This window comes from Rhinatrema bivittatum, chromosome 2 (assembly GCF_901001135.1).
Source record: "Rhinatrema bivittatum chromosome 2, aRhiBiv1.1, whole genome shotgun sequence".
Taxonomy (NCBI): domain Eukaryota; kingdom Metazoa; phylum Chordata; class Amphibia; order Gymnophiona; family Rhinatrematidae; genus Rhinatrema; species Rhinatrema bivittatum.
Window position 1 is genome coordinate 275,951,210 of NC_042616.1, and position 21,306 is coordinate 275,972,515.

A 21,306-nucleotide genomic window follows, 5' to 3' on the forward strand; every position below is an offset into this window, starting at 1 on the left:
GGGGTTACATTTGCTATCCTTCAGTCTTCAGGTACAATGGATGATTTTAATGATAAGTTACAAATTTTTACTAATAGGTCTGAAATTTCATTTTTTAGTTCCTTCAGAACTCTGGGGTGTATACCATCCAGTCCAGGTGATTTACTACTCTTCAGTTTGTCAATCAGGCCTACCACATCTTCTAGGTTCACCGTGATTTGATTCAGTCCATCTGAATCATTACCCATGAAAACCTTCTCCATTACGGGTACCTCCCCAACATCCTCTTCAGTAAACACCGAAGCAAAGAAATCATTTAATCTTTCCGCGATGGCCTTATCTTCTCTAAGTGCCCCTTTAACCCCTCGATCATCTAACGGTCCAACTGACTCCCTCACAGGCTTTCTGCTTCGGATATATTTAAAAAAGTTTTTGCCTCTACAGCCAACTTCTTTTCAAATTCTCTCTTAGCTTGTCTTATCAATGTCTTACATTTAACTTGCCAATGTTTATGCTTTATCCTATTTTCTTCTGTTGGATCCTTCTTCCAATTTTTGAATGAAGATCTTTTGGCTAAAATAGCTTCTTTCACCTCCCCTTTTAACCATGCCGATAATCGTTTTGCCTTCTTTCCACCTTTCTTAATGTGTGGAATACATCTGGACTGTGCTTCTAGAATGGTATTTTTTAACAATGACCACGCCTCTTGGACATTTTTTACTTTTGTAGCTGCTCCTTTCATTTTTTTTCTAACAATTTTTCTCATTTTATCAAAGTTTCCCTTTTGAAAGTTTAGCACGAGAGCCTTGGATTTGCACACTGTTCCTTTTCCAGTCATTAAATCAAATTTGATCATATTATGCGAGCGAGGATCAAGGCCAGAGTCAAGGATAGCATAGTCAGCCAAAGCAGGGGTCAATACCAGTGGTCAGTCCGTGGACAGTCAATCAGGCAAAGGTCAAATCCAGGCAGCGGTTAAAACGTGGTCAAGTAACAGGCAGAGGTCAGTACCGAGAAGACAGTTCAAATGGTACTACCTGGGGAGATGAAGGAACAGGAGGACGCTGGAACAGGAGGACACTGGAACAGGAGGCTGGAACAAGACACTGGAACAGAAGACTGGAACAAGACACTGGAATGCAGGAAAGCAAACTTGCTATCACAACGTGATCGACCCGATTGCCAAGGCGAGGTTCTGTGAGACAGGGCCTCACTTATATACTAGGTAGGGATGATGTCATCACTGAGTGACCCGGCTGGGTTTCCCGCGCTTGGCCCTTTAAATTGAAGGAGGTCGGCCGTGCGCGTGCCTAGGGATGGGACCGAGGAGACGCTGAACATGGAGCCCCGGCGGGAGCTCCGCTGTGAGGCCTGCGATGTCGCTGGAGTTGGAGCGGGCCGAGGAGAGTGACGAGGACGGCCGGCACCGGCAGAGGAAGTAAGACCTGAGCTCGTGGACGGTTGGGACAAGTGAGCAGGCCTGGCTGCGGAGCATACATGGCCAGGAAGCGCAACAGTTTGTGGTTCTCCAGGACCGGAGTTGGCCAACCCTGCTACAGTAAATATTATGGAAAAAAATAGAGGGTTTTGTAAGCAAGAGAAAATGGGAACAGAGTTGTTGCAGTTTGTGGAATCCTTGCAGCAGCAGATGCAAGTAAGACTCAAACCCGCTTGCCACACTTTCTGATCCATGAGTGAAAGGGAATCTCATCCTTCATTCCCAGTGTCTCACATTCATGAAGGAAACGTTGGTAGCTAGGGTATCTGAACAGGAATGCCAGAAGCTTAGGAACACTGGGGATGTTGCGCAGGAAAGAGCAGCCACCTCAAAGACTAGTGCAAGCATATCAGTAACTTGTCAGCTAGCAATTCTTTCTCCACCTCAATATGCTAAAGTCCCCTTGCTCGAAAAGAAACATTTCTCTTGACTCAGGCCATAACTACTGCAGTTTGCAAGTAAGACTCTCGGCCTGCCCCAGCAAAGGAGATCAAGAGAAATTTCCAAGACATGATATCTTGCGGAGTCCATCATAAGAACATAAGAAATTGCCATACTGGGTCAGACCAAGGGTCCATCAAGCCCAGCATCCTGTCTCCAACAGAGGCCAAACCAGGACACAAGAACCTGGCAATTATCCAAACACTAAGAATATCCCAGGCTACTGATGCAATTAATAGTAGTAGCTATTCCCTAAGTAAACTTGACTAATAGCTGTTAATGGACTTCTCCTCCAAGAACTTATCCAAACCTTTTTTGAACCCAGCTACACTAACTGCACTAACCACATCCTCTGGCAACAAATTCCAGAGCTTTATTGTGCGTTGAGTGAAAAAGAATTTTCTCCGATTAGTCTTAAATGTGCTACTTGCTAACTTCATGGAATGCCCCCTAGTTCTTCTGTTATTCGAAAGTGTAAATAACCGAGTCACATCTACTCATTCAAGACCTCTCATGATCTTAAAGATCTCTATCATATCCCCCCTCTGCCGTCTCTTCTCCAAGCTGAACAGCCCTAACCTCTTCAGCCTTTCCTCATAGGGAAGCTGTTCCATCCCCTTTATCATTTTGGTTGCCCTTCTCTGTACCTTCTCCATTGCAACTATATCTTTTTTGAGTTGCGGTGACCAGAAATGTACACAGTATTCAAGGTGTGGTCTCACCATGAAGCGATATAGAGGCATTATGACATTTTAGATGTGCTGGCATTTTGGGCACACAAGTTGGCATTCTGGTCAGATCTAGCCAAGGTGACTCAGCACCCTCCTTTGTGCCCATCAATTTGCTTGCCCAGTGAATGTATCTTATCAATGGCAGGAGACATCGTTAGCTCTCATCACTCAAGGCTCTTGCAGAGTTGATGGAAAAGCTGGTCTTCTTGAAAAGCAATCTGCCTTTGCTGGGCTTTCCAAAATGTCCATGTGAGTGGCAAGATGACTAAAAGCACCTTGAAGGTCATCCTGCCATTCTGCCTACCTTCCATGCACCAGATATTTACAAATTACCATGAGGACTGCCCCTTGCCTCCCTCATATACTCCAATGTATATTATACTCTTTCTTCGTACCCCTTCTTATTTCCTACTCCAAGTTAACACATCCTTGTTATAATGTAACTTTATACTCCTTCAAACTGTCTCTATTTTTTTGGTTGGTTATAGTTTCTACTTGTTCGATGTAAACCGAGTTGATTTGATTTGTATCAAGAAAGTCGGTATATAAAAGCCTTTAAATAAATAATAAATAATATTCAACCTTAGAGGGCTTACTGCTATTCTGTTTACTTGCCATACCCCAGATGTCCAACCTTGGGGACCTTACTACCACTCTGCCTATCTGCTATGTCCCTGATATTCTATCATGGGAGTCTTATTGCCACTCTTCCTACCTGCCATGCCCCAGATGTACCACATTATGGATGTTGCTATTGCTCTGTCTACCTTCCATACCCCTGATAGTCCATCTTTGGGGGTCTTATTGCTACTTTGCCTTCAAGCCATGCCCCTGATATACTGCCTTAAGGGTCTTGCTGCCACATGCCCACCTACCATGCCCATGATATATGACCTTAGGAGGCTTGCTACCAGATGCCTACCAGCCATGCCCCTAATATACCACTTTAGGGTTCTTGCTACCATGCTCCCTATCTGCCATGCCTCTAACATATGACCATAGGGTTCTTACTGCTATTCTGCCTATCTACCATTTCTCAGATGTACCACTTTATGGATCTTGCTACTGCGCTACATAATTGCTATGCCCCTGATATACCACCTTTGGAATATTGCGACCACTATGCCTATCTGTCTTTCCCAAGATATACTACCTTTTGGATCTTATTGCTACTCTCTCTACCTGCCATGCCCCTGATATATCAACATGGGAGATCTGGTGCCTCTTTGTTGTTTGTTGTATGGATTTTAGCCTAGTTCTTCCACCTTTCTTCTTTGTTGGTTATACTGGGGTGTGTTGTCTGCAGGAAAATGAAAGTTTCTTCTCCTTCCCTGCTTTGTTTCTGGTTCTTCATTTTTTTTCTATCCCTCTCCAATCCTAATCTTGTTCTCCCATCCTCCTTCTTTGTTGATTATATTGGGATGTTTTGGTCCCAGAAAAATAATTTGGAAAAAAAATTACCTCTTTTCTGGTTTCCTTATTGCTGTTGAGGCCTGTCTAGTCTTTTGTTCTGTTTGCATTTGACTGTATATTATGCTTTTGAAGGCTATTTATTTATTTAAAAGCTTTTATATTCCATTTCATTCAATACATTGTTACATTGGACAGCACTACTTTCTATAATAAAACATTCATAAAACTTAAAATACCAAAATATTGAAAACCTACGTATCAAATACCTAAGATATGATAGTACAAACCATCAATATTATTATAAAATTAAATGTGAGCCTTTACAAACTGAAAAGCTTGTAGCTTTAGCTTCTTCCTAAAATTCTTTATGTCCCTCTTATCCCGTAATCCAACTGACATGACATTCCAAAGTATGGGAACAGCATAGCAAAATGCTGAGAGAGAGAGAGAGAGAAACTCTTTATAAGGCTGGCATATAAGTCAACTATTTATATCACTGTAGGAGGGTCAACTAGTAACCCCTCCCCACTCCATGCTCTATGGTTGGTAAGAGGGGGTGGGGAGGGTGTGAGAGAGAGCATGGGAGGTAAGAGAGAGTGGGTGGGGGGATGCTTGAGTGTGGGTTTCAGAGAGAAGGAGCCTATATAAGGGGAGGGGGATGCCGGTGAGAGAGAATGTGTGTGTGAGAGAGGAGAGGGGGTTTGGGGGGGAGTGCGAGAGACAGCTTGGTAAATAAACTTTGCCAGTCCTGGCTTTAGCAAATGTGCCTCCACGTCCCTTGCCCTGGGTGAAAACAATTTAGTTTTTCCTTTTCAGCTAACGCTTCCATGCAAGAGCATATGTGCCAATAAAAAGGATCGCCGCCCGGGCGTAGAATGGGTGCAGTTGCTATTCATATATAACTGACATATTTGGCATCACATACAAACATTCCTCATTTTTTTTGTTTTCAAATTAAAAGGACTTTAGAACTTTTATGATGGCAAGGGGTGGAGGTTGTTACTGTGGAAATTTATGCTGAAGTTCCACATTTAATGCCTTTATTTCAGCATCAATTTGCAATTGATGGGTAAGCTCAGTGATATAGTTACACACTTGTTTTTATGTTTTCCTGCTATATACAGATCACATAGCTTTATTTCCTAGGTTGTTTATTTTTGTTAAAATTTTTCTGTAATGTTTTAGTTTGGTTTTAGTTCAGGTATTTCTTGAATTGCTGTGTTTGGAAATGTAAAACTAAAATTTTAATTAAAGTATATTCACATCTGAGTTTTCAAAGCATACATTGTTAATGTTTAGTTAGCAAATCTGAAATGATCCTTCAATGAAACATCTTGAATTAGAACCAAGTTCCCTCATTTTGTTTATGTCCTATATTCTGTACAGTTTAGTTATTGTTTCTTTGACTGGGATTTTCTTTGCTTTCCCAATGTTTGTGGTTTCAGTTATGTAACAGAAAACAAAATATTTATGTATTGGATATGCATATTATCTAAGTGTGGCTGATATAACCTGATTCTGGGAAGAGAGGTGGTAGGGTGTATTTGTGTATTCTTTGGAACACTTGTGACCATCTTATGGTACATTAACCATCTCTCTGCCATGATACCTGAAGAACTATCAAGGAGGCCAGTTATAAGCATTTAGAAAAACAGTCAGTGTATTAAAGTTTCCAAGTTATGTAAGAATGGTGTGTCACCTGCAATTATAAAATTAGCTAACGTATTAGTTAGTATGCTTTTGGCCAAGCTATGAGTAATGCCATGCACATTATTATGTTTTGTATTCCAAATTGCTTATTCTTAAATCCATTGCTAAACAAGTGGATTGAGACACAGTCCCTGAATTGAATTCCTTGTAATCTAAAAATTGTTCTTCCCCTTTTGGGAAATTCATTTTTTTCCCCTTAGGTGCCATTAAAAGTATTAATACTAGCAAAGAAAACAAAAATTGGCAGTTAAAAACGCAATAAGATACTTAAAACAATTTTAGATTTTCATAAGACATTTGATAAAGTTTCTCATGAGATACTCTTTAGGAAATGAAAAATTCATGGGATAGGAGGCGATGCCCTATTGTGGATTGGTAGCTGATTAAAGGATGAGAAACAAACAACAGGGCTAAAGGGTCAGTTTTTCCAATGTAAAGATGTTGGAATGCTCCAGGGATCTCCTGGGACTAATGTTTACCATATATGAATGATCTGGGAAAAGGAGCAATGAGTCAGGTGATCAAATTTTCAGATGTCACAAAATTATTCAAAGTATTTAAAACACGAACAGTCTGTGAGGAATTGCAAAAAGACCTTGCAAGCTTAGGAAACCATGTATCTAAATAGCAGGCAAAATTTAATGTGGACCCGGTGTAAAATCAATGCTTAGGGAGGATAACTTTTTTTTTAATTCCACGCAGCCCCATATATGTGCACATCTGGGCCTGTGCAGATTTACCATTTTATTTTATAATCTGTACATATGCATTTGGATAGGTTATAAAATATGTGTATCTATAACCCAAGGAGAGCAAGCAAAGGGTGAACATGTATAGCAGTTTCAATGATATCAGCATATTTCTGTGCAATTTGGAGCCAAAATGTGCGAACTATGGGACAAAACACCACATGTGAATTAAAAAGTCTCTTTGACCACATTCCCTCTAGCAGTCCATAATCACATGGCAGAAAACCTTATGCCTACAGTACCTGAATGTAAACCAATGTGATATCTCAGATCGAATGTCGGTATATAAAAAATAATAATACATAAATAATACATAAATAATAAATAAATAAATTATGTAAAACACTTGAGTATGATAAATCCTATGGAGCAGTCAGACTATGAGCTCCGAACGTCTTGCACAGATGGTAATATGATGGGCATTATTCCATATAATCTTCCAAGCACTAGGATCAAGATTTAGGCCCATGTCCATATTCCAGCTATTGATCAATTTCTGGGATGTAATCTTACCAAATTTATTTGTCAAGATACCCTGATATAGCACTGCTATACATTTCTTAAATGTTCCCGTACACGTAATAAAACTTTCCATACCATTTAGGGAATGAAAAGGCTATGCAAAATCCATGTGACCCTCTAAGGCCCTTTGCAATTGAGAGTAGAGCATGGGAACCCTGCTCTAGTTCATGATCCTCCTGAAGCTCATTAAATTCCAGAAAACCATCCTCATCCCACAACTGCACTACAGATAACAAGCCTTATCACACCAATCATGCATTCCTGGCATAAAAAGAAACAAGCTCCCTTATTCTTTACCCAGAAATTTATTAGCCTGCCTCCAAATCTGCAGTGTGTGGGCAAGCATGGGACTATTTCTGCAGACTATGTCTATGTGGTGATTCAGAAGTAAAAAATAATAAAGTAGCCAAGTTAGCCATATCAGCCTGATTTTGCTCCAAGGCCATGCATGAATTGGCATGATTACCAAACAGGCTTTTAAACAGACCAGATGAGCTGCCCAATAGTAAATGTGAAGATAGGGCAAAGCCATTCCTCCTTGACCCTTAGGCAACCACAAATGGTCCATTTTAATCCTGGCTGGCTGTCTTTTCCAGATGAATTTAATCATAGAACTCCATAAATCATTGAAAATATGTGCCAGAATAGAACATGGAACATGCTGAAATCTATACAATAGCTTCAGCAATATGTTCATCTTTAAAAGACTAACAAGTCCAGCCCATGAGACTTTTAAATGCTCCCAGTCAACCATATCCTACTTAATTTTCCCAACCAGCCCAGCAAAATTTGTTGCATATACATACAGCCTTAAACGAACTAGGGATGTAAATTAAATATTTAAACTCTTCTCGTACTCACCTAAAAATTGAAAACCAGTTTGGCACAGTCATTCTAGAGCCTATGGAAATGAGGTCAGACTTTTCTAAATTTATTTTATAGGCAGGAAGGGAGCCATAAGATGTCAGGAGCTCAAGCAAAGCTGAACCCGACTCCAGTGGTACCATCACATTTAGCAGAACATCGTCCACATATAGTGATATTTTATGCACCTGTCTACCCAACTTTAAGCCATTAATACCCAGATGTTGTCTCACCACCACCATGAGAGGTTCTATGGCCAAATAGAAAAGCAAGGGTGAAAGAAGGCACACCTGTGGGGGTTCCTCGCTTTATAGGAATAAAAGAAGACAATACTCAATGTATTAAAAGTCTGGCCCAAGGCCTTTCATACATAGCTGACACCCAGGAAAAAATCTCTGTGGAAGACCTAGATGAGACATGACCTAAAGTAGAAGACCCATGATAACCTATCAAAGGTCTTCTCTGTATCCAGGGAGACAATTAAGCCATGGAAATGATATTAAGCAAATGCCTGGTATTTGATGTAGGCACCCTACCTTTGATCTTTATGCACCAATTTAGGGAGGATCTGCTCTAATCTCATCTGCAATACTTTAGCCAATATTTTGATGTCCAAATTAAGGAGAGATATAGGCCTATAGGCCCCAGAGTTTGCCACATCCTTACCCTGTTTATGAATCAAAGTGATAGTAGTGTCAATCAAGTCTCCCAATGAATCGCTCGCTAAACCAGTGGAGTTAAAAAGTGGGAAAAGGAACGGAACAAGGTATGAAGTATATTTCTTAAAAAGATCAATAACATAGCCATCCAGACTGGACATTTATCCCCAGGGAGGGCTTTAATTGCAGATTGTATCTCCAAAATAGTTAAAGGAGCCGAAAATGATTCCCTCAGAGCCTTAACCAGCCATGGCAGATTTAAATTATGAAGAAAATATTTTATACTTTCTTGACTAGACCCAGCAGCATCCTTATAGAGCTCCATTAAAAAAAAGAATGAAAGCCTTTTCTACCTTCCCAGGGTCTAATGGAGCTCTTCCATTTGCTTATCTGATTTTATACATATAAGCACAATTAACTTTTTCGCCTCACAGCCCTTGCTAGAAACTCCCCAGATTTATCAACTGATTCATAGAATTTGAGCCTGGTATACTTTAGAGCTCTCCCAACCGTGCCTATCTCTAAGGATGTTGGCTTCCTTCTCAACAACTCCAAGAGCCACCTTGTGCTATTGGAACAGTCTCTTTTATGCTGGGCTTCCAGAACCTTGATACGGGCTGCAAGCCCATCAGTGCATTTTCTCTTTTCCTTTTGCAAGTAGCTAGCATAACTAATAATCTTGCCCCTCAAAAAAGCTTTAAAGGCTTCCCAGCGTAGTGTGTGTGTGTAGTCATCCACAGGATTACAAGTATTAAAATCTGAAACTGCAGATTTTATTAATGTAGGAAAATGCTTATCCCCGAAAAGCATTCAGGCACCAGTTAAAAGCTGAATGCCTAGGACTCCTTAATGAAAGACAGACCTGAGTGAGATGATCAGAAAAAAGTACTATTCAGGATTTCAGAGGCATTCACTTGAGCCAATAAATTAGATGGACATAAAAAATAATCAACTCTTTAGTACATGGTGTACCTGGGAAAATAGTAAGTAGTATAGTCCTTTTCCGTAGCATGTTGATAACACCAAATATCAATAAGTTGAAAGGTATTAATTATATCTTTAGCACTGTGAATGGTTGAGGACCCAACTACAGGAGCAGAAGTCTTATCCACTAGCGGGTCAGGGCAAAAATTCCAGTCACCTCCAATACATTGAGTGGTAGCTCTAAAAGTGACCAGCCTGTCAGTAAGCACATGATAAAAAGAGACTTGGTCCAAATTTAGCCCATACACATTTACCAGAATAAATTAGCATTTTGAAAGGAGTAGTAAAGAACAATACACTTTCCTTCAGGGGTCCTGGACAGAACAATTCACCACCAGGGGAAGATACGTATCAATCAGTACTCACACTCCTCTACTCTTTGAATTAAAAAAGCGATAATAAACTAAGCCCAGCGAACCCATTTTCAGCTTTTCATGCTCTGTATTTGTCACATACGTCTCCTGGAGCATCAATTTTTCTGCCTTATACTGTCGGGCAAGTTGTAGGATACGTTTCCTTTTTATAGGGGATGAGACATTTAAGGAAAGACAAGTAATGCCCGTCATATCACAATAAGAAAAATAACATCACTCATTACAGGATGAGTTTTGATATAGTCAAGAATCCTAAAATAACAATTAGCAAGTCTAATACCACACAACATTACTACGTTAATAGAGTATAGTAATAGTGCAGTTAGCATTACATGTAAGTGCTGTACCGAATCTTAGTATGTCTTTTTTCACCCACCCCCCCTCAACCTTAAAACCCTCAACTCCCCTGCTCCCTGGAAGCCCAAGCCCCCAAACAGCCTCCTCAGAACTCTGCCAAACCTGCCTCCCCCCCCCAACCTCCCCCAGAGATTATCCAACTGTGGGAACGAGCAGTGATTCCCACAGGCCTGGAGACAAACTAGACTGACTCCGCCCTTCTTAAAACACTAACTCTTTATTATAATTTCACACATGCACAATGATACACTATCTTCTCCTCAGACAGTGTACTCTCTTTACTTACAGTGTGTTGCTTCATCTCAGCTCAGTGTTAATCTGCCCAGAGACCTTGGGCCTGGTCTGGTTATCCTCACCTGGATCCCAGCTCCTATTCCTTAGTCTCTGGTTATGCTTTTTGAGCCCCACCTGCCCACAGGATCCTGTGGGCTGTTTGCACAGTGAACATCCCCAGTCCTTTAATTAAGTCCTTTTCTGGCTCCGGATTCAAATTCCACCCCTATGGAGATCTATGGACTGACTGGGGAACCACCAGTGCTGGCTCCCTGATCCTCAGTAGCTGGAGTCTCCACCGCACCATCCTTTGAGCTCTCTGTGGATTCTTCCTCCAGGGTCCCCGCAGCACCTCCCTCTGGGATTTCCACAGTTTTCACTTCTGTACACTCTGGCCACTTCCCCACACCGGTAGCTGGCTCCTCCACAGCCTCACTCACTGGGATCTGTACAGTGCCACCCTCTGGGCTCACCATGGCATCTCTCGCTTGCCTGCCCTCTCTGGGCTTCTCACAGGAGTTGTCTCTGGACTCCCGGCAGTGTTTGGGCACCCTACAGGGTCTTCATCTGGATTGCCTGTAGCACCGACTTCCCAACCTTTCACTACTGCCCCACCCTGGGCAGTCTGTGTTGCTCTCCTTGGGGCTCTCTGTGACCACTTTCTCAGGGTTATCCACAGCCCCCTTCTCTGAGCTTCTAACAGGAGTTATTCGTGGACTCCCAGTAATGTTTGAGCAGCCTACAGGGTCTTCACCAGGACTTCCTGTAGTGCCAATCTCCAGCCTTGCTTCCAGCAGGCTAGTAATTTTTCCCAACTAATTCAGCCTAATATTCTCTCAGGCAACTTGCTTCCAGTCCTCTTTCTATGGGGTCATTTCTGCTGAAATTTCTTGTAGTTGAGCAACCAGCTGCAGCCATTCTGTAGTGGACCCACCTGGGCCCATTGTGTTGCCACTTCCGGACAAAGCTGCAAGGCCCCATTCCACATAGAAGTTGATGACAGCCTACTTCAGGCTTTCTTGTGAACATTTATCTCCCTCCTGAAGAGTCTGTATTAAAGCTTCGCTCGTGTTCTCTGACTGCTGTATTCTGGTGCTGCCATACCCTAGTTACTCCATTCCAGGTTTTCTTTCTGGCTGCACACCTAGCTCTGCGGAGTAGCTTGCTTCCTTCTACAGGGACACACCCTGCCCTCACACACAGTTCTCTCAGCCAATTCTGGCAGCTTCCCAGGGCCACATCCTGCTCAGCACAGTCTTGCTATACCGCTGTTTCTTTCACTTTTCTTTTCAAGGCAAAAAAGTAAAAAAAAGCTTGCTTGACCAGCGATAACTTGCTCACTGTTAAATCCCTGTCTGTCTATCTCCCAGCAGGGCTTCTGCCTTTAGCTAATTCATCCATAAAACTACCTCATTGTCACTGCAACCAGGCCCACACACACTGTTTCCTCTCTACCTGAAACTTTAAACTTCAGTGCATCTTCTACCACACCCTTTCCCAAACCACTGATTCTTCAGGAGCATGAAGGACAAATTCAATTGAAGAGCTTCCTACCCCCTGTGGGGTAAGTACATTGTGGGAATGAAGAAGGTGGGTGGGATCAGGTGTAGGGCAAGGGGTGTTAGGGGTGGGTTTGGGGGTGGAGGTAGGGGGTGTTAAAGGTGTGTTTTGGGGACATGTGAGGGCATTTGAAGGGTAAAGGCGGGGGCAGGGAGTGAGGGGTGGGTTTGAGGGAGCATTTGGGTTTGGGTGGGAGTAGGTGGTGTAAAGAATGGGTTTGGAGGGCATGTGGGGGAAATTTGGGGACGGGGAGGGTTGTGTGGGTAGGTGGCAAGGAAACCATTGTGGGCTTGTGGTAAGGCAAGAGGCAACAGGCATATATTGATGCTGAAACTGGTTTATATTACATTCATGGTATGACCAAGTATTACATAGTCAGTGGAATGGGATGGACCACCAAGACCATGGACTTACCAACTTTTTGCCCCACATGGCATGAGCAACCAGTTGGTTTATTTGGCTCCCCCAACTAAAAAGGTATTCCACTGCCCCTGTATTATACTGAAAGAGTTAAAAGGGTGGGGAAAAAAGGCCTACTTTAGACAAAGGTACAAGTAAGGAAAAAAACATCCTCAGGGACAAGTGTCTGACTTTGTTGCTGGCCCCTACTACAGAGCTGACCAGTGTCCCTATACAACCATAGAAGCAGTCTTTGGCTTACCAGAGAACAGAACAGTCTGGACTCCAGCTATCCTTGCATAAATAATTTTCAGGCAAAATGAACAAAAAGAACCTGCTTACCTCAGCAGTGCTTGAAACAAAAGCATAGCAATAGGTCAGACATTTAGGTAGGAGCTGCCTTCTCCTTGTCCCCACAGCTTCTCTGTTCCTTCCTGGGCCTAAGCTTAGGGAAACACCCTGTAACCAAGATTTCCTTTTCTTAATACATACCAGGGCAAGATACCTGGAGCCAATCCCTTAAGGTGCTCTGGGGGTTTCTCTTGTACATTCCTTTACAGTTCTTGTTCCAGAAAGGAGAAAATTAGGCCAGTCTTGCTTACAAACTTATGCCCCCAAACTGTGTAGCCTTTGTAGTCCCTGATCCTTCCAATTGAAATCATAATGCATCCAAATGAGGTTGTCTGAAAGCCTGGACTGGTCTGCTATCTCCCTCCTGTACCTGGGTACCTTAGGTGATTTGGGATTGTTCCTACTCTGGTCTAATTTCTGGCTAGATGGAAGGACACCACATATAGCTGTACAAAGGAGAACAAAAAGCCATGAAACAGACTCAAGGCTTCAGTTGAAATATTGGAAATATACCATTCTGGAGGTCACAGAACCAGCCACATTGAGCTAAGAACTTTGTATTCCTATTTCTCAATACTATTGGGGACCTCAAGAAGACGGCCCAGGAGCTGTGCTGGAAGAAAAGGGAGTGGTTGGACCAGCTGCGCACCTGGCAGGAGAAAGCCAAAGGTAAGGTCATGTAATGCTCATCAGGGAGATGCTAACAAGGTCTATTTCCTGCTTCCATCAGAGCCCCAAGTATTTCTCTGCCACTCTGCAAGGCCCTGTCTCTGCTTAGAGCTTTCATCTGCCAGAACCTGAAAACTCAACCCAAGGGGAAAGTGGTTGGCTAAGCAGAAGACCTATGCCCATTTTGCATCAGCTGCTGCCTGTTAAGGCCTATCTAGTGCCCACATAAGATAGGCAGTGTAAACTTAACAGTGGCACAAGAGCTCACCACCCCCAGCATGATATTTAGTCTGCTCATCTGCCCAATTAATTTAGCTTTATAATTCCCATCAGTCCCTTAGAGATCCCCTATAGTTATTCCATGCATTCCTGAATTCAGATACTGTTTTTGTCTCCACCAACTCCATTGGGAGGCTGTTCCATGCAGCTACCATCCTCTCTGTAAACTAAATTTCCTATGATTATTCCTGAGTATCCCCTTTCACCTTCATCCCAACAACCTTTGACAACAACACCTTCATCCCAACAACACCTTCATCCCAACACCTTCATCCCAACACCTTCATCCCAACAACACCTTCATCCCAACACCTTCATCCCAACACCTTCATCCCAACAACACCCAACAACATCCCGACAACACCTTCATCCCAACAACCTTTGACAACAACAATAATAACCAACAACCTTTGACAACTCAATAATGTTCTCTCTTTTTTTTAATGAGGCAGGTTTTATTTACCTTGGTTTTATTTACCTTGGTCATTCTTTTGTTATCTCAGTGTTAATCTCTCTTTTGCCTTCTCTTCATTCCAAGTTGCATTTTATCCCTGTTTTATTGTAACTGCTACCTTATTCTTCTATCACATGTTAATGTTTTTAAGTTATTAAGTATTTATTCTGTTGTCACACCTTGTTATTTGTAAACCGGCATGATGCGACTCTCATCGCGAATGCCGGTATATAAGAAATTTAAATAAATAAAATAAATAAATAAATCCCATGATCTTTTGTTCTAGAGCCTCTTTTCCATTGCATGAGGCAAGCCTCCTCTGCATAGAAACCTTTGAGATATTTGAATGTTCTCTATCATATCTTCCCTATCTCACCTTTCCTCTAGGCTGTACATGTTTAGATATTTAATTCTATTCCCATTTGCTTTAGAATAAAGACCACTGACCATAATAGTAGCTGCCCTCTGGACTGACTCCATTCTGTTTTTATCCATTTGAAGGTGCAGTCTCCAGAACTGTACACAGTATTCCAAGTGAGGTCTCATCAGGGACCTATACAGGGGCAAAATGACCTTCTTTTTTTGTTGACCATTCCATTCCCTATGCAGCCAAGCATCTTTCTGGCTTTTGCTGTCACTCTATCACTCTATCACGCCCAGATTGGTGGTCCAGTGGGGGTCCCAGGAGCAATCTCCCGCTCCGGGCGGTCCTCCCGCTCCCGGGCCGTCGGCTGCCACTAATCAAAATGGCGCCCCTGTGATATAGTAAGGGCAAAGGCTATCGGCGCCATTTTGAATACTGGCAGCCGACGGTCCGAGTGCAGGAGGTCGCTCCTGGACCCCCGCTGGAATTTTGGCAAGTCTTGTGGGGTCAGGAGGGTCCCCCAAGACTTGCCAAAAGCGCCTGGTGGTCCAGCGGGGGTCCAGGAGCGATATCCTGCACTTGGGCCATCAGCTGCCAGTAATCAAAATGGCGCCGATAGCCTTTGCCCTTACTATGTCACAGGGGCTACCGGTGCCATTGGTCAGCCCCTGTCACATGGTAGGAGCACAAGATGGCACCGGCCATCCAGTGCTCCTACCATGTGACAGGGTCCAGCCAATGGCATGGATACCCTGTCACATGGTAAGGGCAAAGGGCCATCGGCGCCATTTTGATTAGTGGCAGCCGATGGCCTGGGAGCAGGAGGATGGCCCGGAGTGGGAGATCGCTCCCGGGACCCCCACTGGACCACCAGGTACCTGTAAAAAGTTTTTGGGGGCGTCGGGAGGGTGGGGGAAGCTAAGAGGTTAGCTTTAAAGGGTCAGGGTGGGTTTGGGGTTATTTTTGTGTGCCGTTTTTCCCACCCTCCCCCAAAACGATAAGGGAACCCCCACGATCAATATCGTGGGGTTTTCCTATCGTTTTGGGGGAGCCCCCGATTTCTGACGATTTGAAAATATCGACGATATTTTCAATCGTCCGAAGCCCAATTCACATCCCTACTATTAGCTCTACACCGAAACCCACATAAATTCAGCCTAAAGATGAGAAGTGATCTCTCAATAAACTATATAAATACCATACATCCCTAGGTTAGCTGAGAACTAGTGTATGTTTAGAAATGTTAAAAAAATGTTTTGGAATTGAGTACCTTGGAACCATTAGTGGGCTAAACACAGGTTATGTTGTACTTTGTATTTTTTATTGATTAATTGATGGTAGAAATTTCTTTAAAAATGCAGGATTATGTAAAAAATATTTATGATTATTGTTTACCTGTGAGAAATTCAAGATGTTATTGCTGGAACTGTAAGGTAAAATGTTATAAATTAAAAAAAAAATAGTAGTAGTAAATCAGCACATGCTGCATTAGCATTTGAAACATTTCCAAGGTGGAGGGTCAAAAAAGTTAAACAAATGTAAATTTGAAATGGACAATACATGTTTTGGATGCAGCAAGAGAGATCATGGTGCCCATACACCTATGCTTGGGACATCCTATCTCATTTTAAGAAATAGAACCTTAACTTTAATCATATTAACTCTTTCAGCAAGCAATTTTTTAAAATAATTTCCATCTTCCTATTGTTTAATTGGAGAAAAGTATGATTGCAACATTTTCATTAAAAATATATTTTTTTACCTGGATGCTGGAGGACATGCATCTGCTTAGATTTAGCACCATCTTTGCTTCATGATTGTTATCATAATATACTCTCTAGTTCACATTAGATATTCCTGCATTCTTTCTTGGGGTTTGTATTACAATAACAACTCTCCCTATTATACAACAGACAGATCAGAAAGCATGTTCAACAGAAAATGTTTTGCTATAAAGTTATTTTGTTTCATTTTAAACCTAGTTGTAATCTTCATTTTTGTTATTACATAATGTTCTATATTATTTTGCATAGAACAGCAGGCAGGATCATTAGGTTTCTAATAATCTCCATTGCGGATGCCGCGGAACTTATATTTTCCTTTGGCGCATTCTGCATTGCTGGCAGGAGCTGTACGCACTGAAGATAAATATTAGATAAGGACTCACGGAAAACAACCAGCTTACAAAAGACTGAACCAATAGCAGAATCACTGAAATGTGAGGCACAAGCAGTTTCAAAACATTCTACTAAAGCTACAGTACTACTGATTCAATCAGAATTCAGTCCGCACATACAACTACAACAAAAAAATCCCCCATCAACATATCTATAATTAAATGAGATGCTATTGTGTGCTTGATTGTGGGTAAGGAATATATTTCCATGGGTAAAATAGTGCTTTACCTGCAGACCTTGCCTGTTATAAAATTACTCACCCAATATGTGGGTAAACTTTCACGAGTGTGACCAGTATGTGCGTAAATTTACCTGGATTGAGAGGAGATATTACCAAGGGTGGAAGTCACTACCAGTTGACTTAAGGCTCGAATCCCATCCATATACTTAAAAAAAAATCCTCAAGACATGACTTTTTGAACAGGCATTTTCACATTGAATTTGGTCTCCTAATTTTAATTTTAGTTTATGGTAATCTCTTATTTTTTAAATACTAGTTTTAAGGGCAGTTAGAGTTTGGTTACATTTTACGGATTGTAATAATTCAAGGTATCTTAAAATGTATTTTAGAGTTCTTTTACCCTTCTATTATGTTCTTTTTTTATTTTTATACTTTAGTTCTAATATCTTATGATGTCAACCGATATGAAGCTTTTACGAATACCGGCATATAAAAAGTGTATAAATAAATAAAATAAATAAATAAGGATGGGGTTGGAGATGGATTTGTACTAATGTGCATACTTTTGCATTTTCAAAAGTAAGTAAGCAAAAATTCTTGAAAAATTTCTATGCACATAGGGGTAGATTTTCAAACTATGGGGTAGATTTTCAAACTATGCGAATAGGCCTACTTTTGCTGGCGCATCAGGCGCAAGCAAAAGTACGCTGGATTTTAGTAGATACGCGCGGAGCCGCGCATATCCACTAAAATCCTGGATCGGCGCGCGCAAGGCTATCAATTCTGTATAGCCGGCACGCGCCGAGCCGCGCAGCCTACCCCCGTTCCCTCCGAGGCCGCTCCGAAATCGGAGCGGCCTCGGAGGGAACTTCCTTTTGCCCTCCCCTCACCTTCCCCTCCCTTCCCCTACCTAACCCACCCACCCGGCCCTGTCTAAGCCCCCCCCTTACCTTTGTCGGGGGATTTACGCCTCCCAGAGGGAGGCGTAAATCCCCGCGCGTCAGCGGGCCTCCTGCACGCCGGGATGCGACCTGGGGGCGGGTCCGGAGGGCGCAGCCACGCCCTCGGGCCGCCCCGGGCCGTAACCACGCCTCCAGGTCCGCCCCCGAAACGCTCCCGGCACGCCCCCTAAACGCCGCGCGGTTCGGGCCCGCCCCCGACACGCCCCCCTCGGAGAACCCCGGGATTTACGCGAGTCCCGGGGTCTGCGCGCGCCGGTGAGCCTATGTAAAATAGGCTCACCGGCGAGCAGGGCTCTTAAAATCCGCCCCTATGCGAATAGGCCTACTTTTGCTGGCGCATCAGGTGCAAGCAAAAGTACGCTGGATTTTAGTAGATACGTGCGGAGCCGCGCGTATCCACTAAAATCCTGGATCGGCGCGCGCAAGGCTATCAATTCTGTATAGCCGGCGGGCGCCGAGCCGCGCAGCCTACCCCCATTCCCTCCAAGGCCGCTCCAAAATCGGAGCGGCCTTGGAGGGAACTTCCTTTTGCCCTCCCCTCACCTTCCCCTCCCTTCCCCTACCTAACCCACCCACCCGGCCCTGTCTAAGCCCCCCCCTTACCTTTGTCGGGGGATTTACGCCTCCCAGAGGGAGGCGTAAATCCCCGCGCGTCAGCGGGCCTCCTGCGCACTGGAACGCGACCTGGGGCGGGTCCGGAGGGCGCGGCCACGCCCCCGGGCCGCCCCGGGCCGTAACCACGCCTCCGGGTCCGCCCCCAAAACGCTCCCGGCATGCCCCCTAAACGCCACGCAGTTCGGGCCCGCCCCCCGACACGCCCCCCTCGGAGAACCCCGGGACTTACGCGAGTCCCGGGGTCTGCGCGCACCGGTGAGCCTATGTAAAATAGGCTCACCGGCGCGCAGGGCCCTGCTCGCCTAAATCCACCCGGATTTGGGCGGATTTAGGCGAGCAGGGCTCTTAAAATCCACCCCATAATAGATAGAATTTTGCAGCAGTACTCTGGGTGGAATAAAGTTTTCAAATTTAGAAACTCTGGGCATAGGCTCCACACCAACTCCTCCATCTCTGCCCTTTGTCAAACAATCACTCGCAACCCAGAGGCTGAACTACCCACTCTCCTGACCCCCCCCCCCCCCCCCCCCTTAGATTTACCAAACTGTGATCTAGTGGGAACACAGAGCATCTCTTAGGATCAGGACTCATTGATGGCCTTTTTTCAAAATGCACCAGCTGGTTGATAGCTTGCCTTTGCCCCTCTCATGTGATAGTGGCAACTGGCACCAGTTTAAAAAATGGCCAGTGCCAGGTCCAGAATATTCTGGGCTCCCACTAGACCACCAGGGAAGTGTGCATGTATTTACAAGTATATCTCTTGGCTCTCCCCCAACATGCCCATGCCCTGCTCAGATTACACCCCTACCCTTTTTCAAAACTTTTGATTTGTGTGCATAGTGGGAAATACGCATGTAGAAGGATGGCTTTTAAAGTCCACTCATTATGTGCCGGCCTGACTTGTGCACATATGTCCCAGTTTTGGTGCACATAGGACTTTTAAAATTCACCTTTTATTGTGGGTGTTATTTGGGGCTGATCATCCCCTTTAAGGCATGGTGGCCTTAAAGGGGGTGTCATTACATGAAGTTTGCAGGGGCAGCTAAGTTGTGGTATTTTTCCTAACCGTATTTAACTCTAGCAGCCGCAACTGTACTGGCGTCACATCTTCGCCCTCCCATTCCCCAAACTCCCACCACCCCACTACCTCTGAGTGACCCAATAGCCATGCATAGATACATTCTTTCAACAAGCAATAAGAATAAATACAGATGTTGGATAAAAAAGGCTGCAGTTTTATTAACCACAAATATTTATACCCCAGACAAAATGGTACCCGAGCCGGTATGTCAGTTGCCAGAAACCAGGCTACACCACCATCTCAGCTGCCTGCCTTAGCCACCAAAACACTTCCAATCCACAAAAAGTGGGGGCAATTTCAATGAACCTGCTTCAACAGAACCCACACTGCAAACAAAATTGATTACCTAACACTTAATCAATTTTTACTACTTTTTAATATATTTTTAAATTACTTTTGCAACACTCAATTGACTAATTTAAAAAGCTTTTCTTTAATCGCGCTCATCACACTCACTTATTAGTCTCCCTGAGACTTAAAAAATGTTTGTGAAAAAAATATTTAAGGAAAAAAATATTTAATGAGTGTAAAGTGATGCTTCATAAATTTTCAAGGCATCATCCCGGTGTACCATACTTGCTCTCTGTTTAATCATAAGCACCACCATCCACCCAATAGTCCTTTTATTATTTATTTCAAAAAAACATTTTTTAATTTGTGTGTACTTTTTGTACTTATTAAACAAAAAATCCTCGCGTGCTAATGTGAAAAGCGCTACGGCAAGGAAATGCGGTTCACCAAGACCACATCAAACATGGAGCATAGTTAGAAAACCCAGCTTGTGGTTCAAACCGATCTGACAGTCGACCTTCTTGTGTCCCCTTCTCCACCATCTTGAATGCAGGAGCCATGCATGTAACTCAGTTAAGTCATTCTTAATCCTCATGATGATTCGCCCGGGTTGTTGCCCCCCAAATACATTATGATGGCATCTGAAGCTGCCATCAAATCCCTCAAGCACTGGAGAAAGAGGCAAGAAATGGTCCCATAGCATCCCTGGCTTACTCATGCATGTCTCAACCCACCCATGAGGTGCCCATCCCAAGTACAGTCCTTAGGGGTGATCATGTGCTCTCCTGTCTGCCCAATGTACAAAAGAGTGTCCGATAATCCAAGAAGAGGGCAGAGTGAGGACGTCGAGCAGTGAAGGTCGCAACATAGAGACTGCCATTTGTGAAGCAAGAACTGAGCTGGAGATTATTTTTGAATACCCAGAAGCTAATAACTTTACTTATGCACTTCAGCTGATGACAAAAGAACATGAAGAGCTCTCAGAAATAAGAAAACTGCTACTCAAGTCAAAATCTACAATATCAACCTATGTTGACTTTGTTGTTTACACAGTGCCTCTGTAAACAATGGGAACACAGAGGATGAACTAGAGTGCAACTACCACCAGTTTTCAATAGTACTTGAAACATTACTGTTGGCAAGGTCATGAAAAATACTGAGCATATGAAATATGCAAGGTCCAAACATTTTAAGTCAGCTTTTTATGTTCTTACATTCCAAATGTGGAAGGACAGGCACAGTGTTAGAGATCAGGCCTTTGTAGGGACGTATGGCCTGGACAGTGGACAGTCAGGCACAGCGTTTGAGGTCAGGCCCTTGTAGGGACATATGGCCTGGACAGTGGACGGACAGGCACAGCATTTCAGGT

At 43.4% G+C, this 21,306-nt stretch overlaps 1 long non-coding RNA gene across 2 annotated transcripts in view; it reads left to right on the forward strand.

Moving 5' to 3' along the window:
* Nucleotides 1-11,166: 11,166 nt before the first annotated feature.
* LOC115086105 overlaps nucleotides 11,167-21,306 on the forward strand; it is a 36,423-nt gene continuing 26,283 nt past the window's right edge. Inside the window, exons 1-2 of one of the 2 annotated variants that reach the window (XR_003855079.1) lie at nucleotides 11,167-12,118; nucleotides 13,290-13,533. This is a non-coding gene — a long non-coding RNA (uncharacterized LOC115086105). The remainder of the gene's footprint in view (nucleotides 12,119-13,289; nucleotides 13,534-21,306) is intronic. The other variant, XR_003855078.1, reaches the window with a different exon arrangement.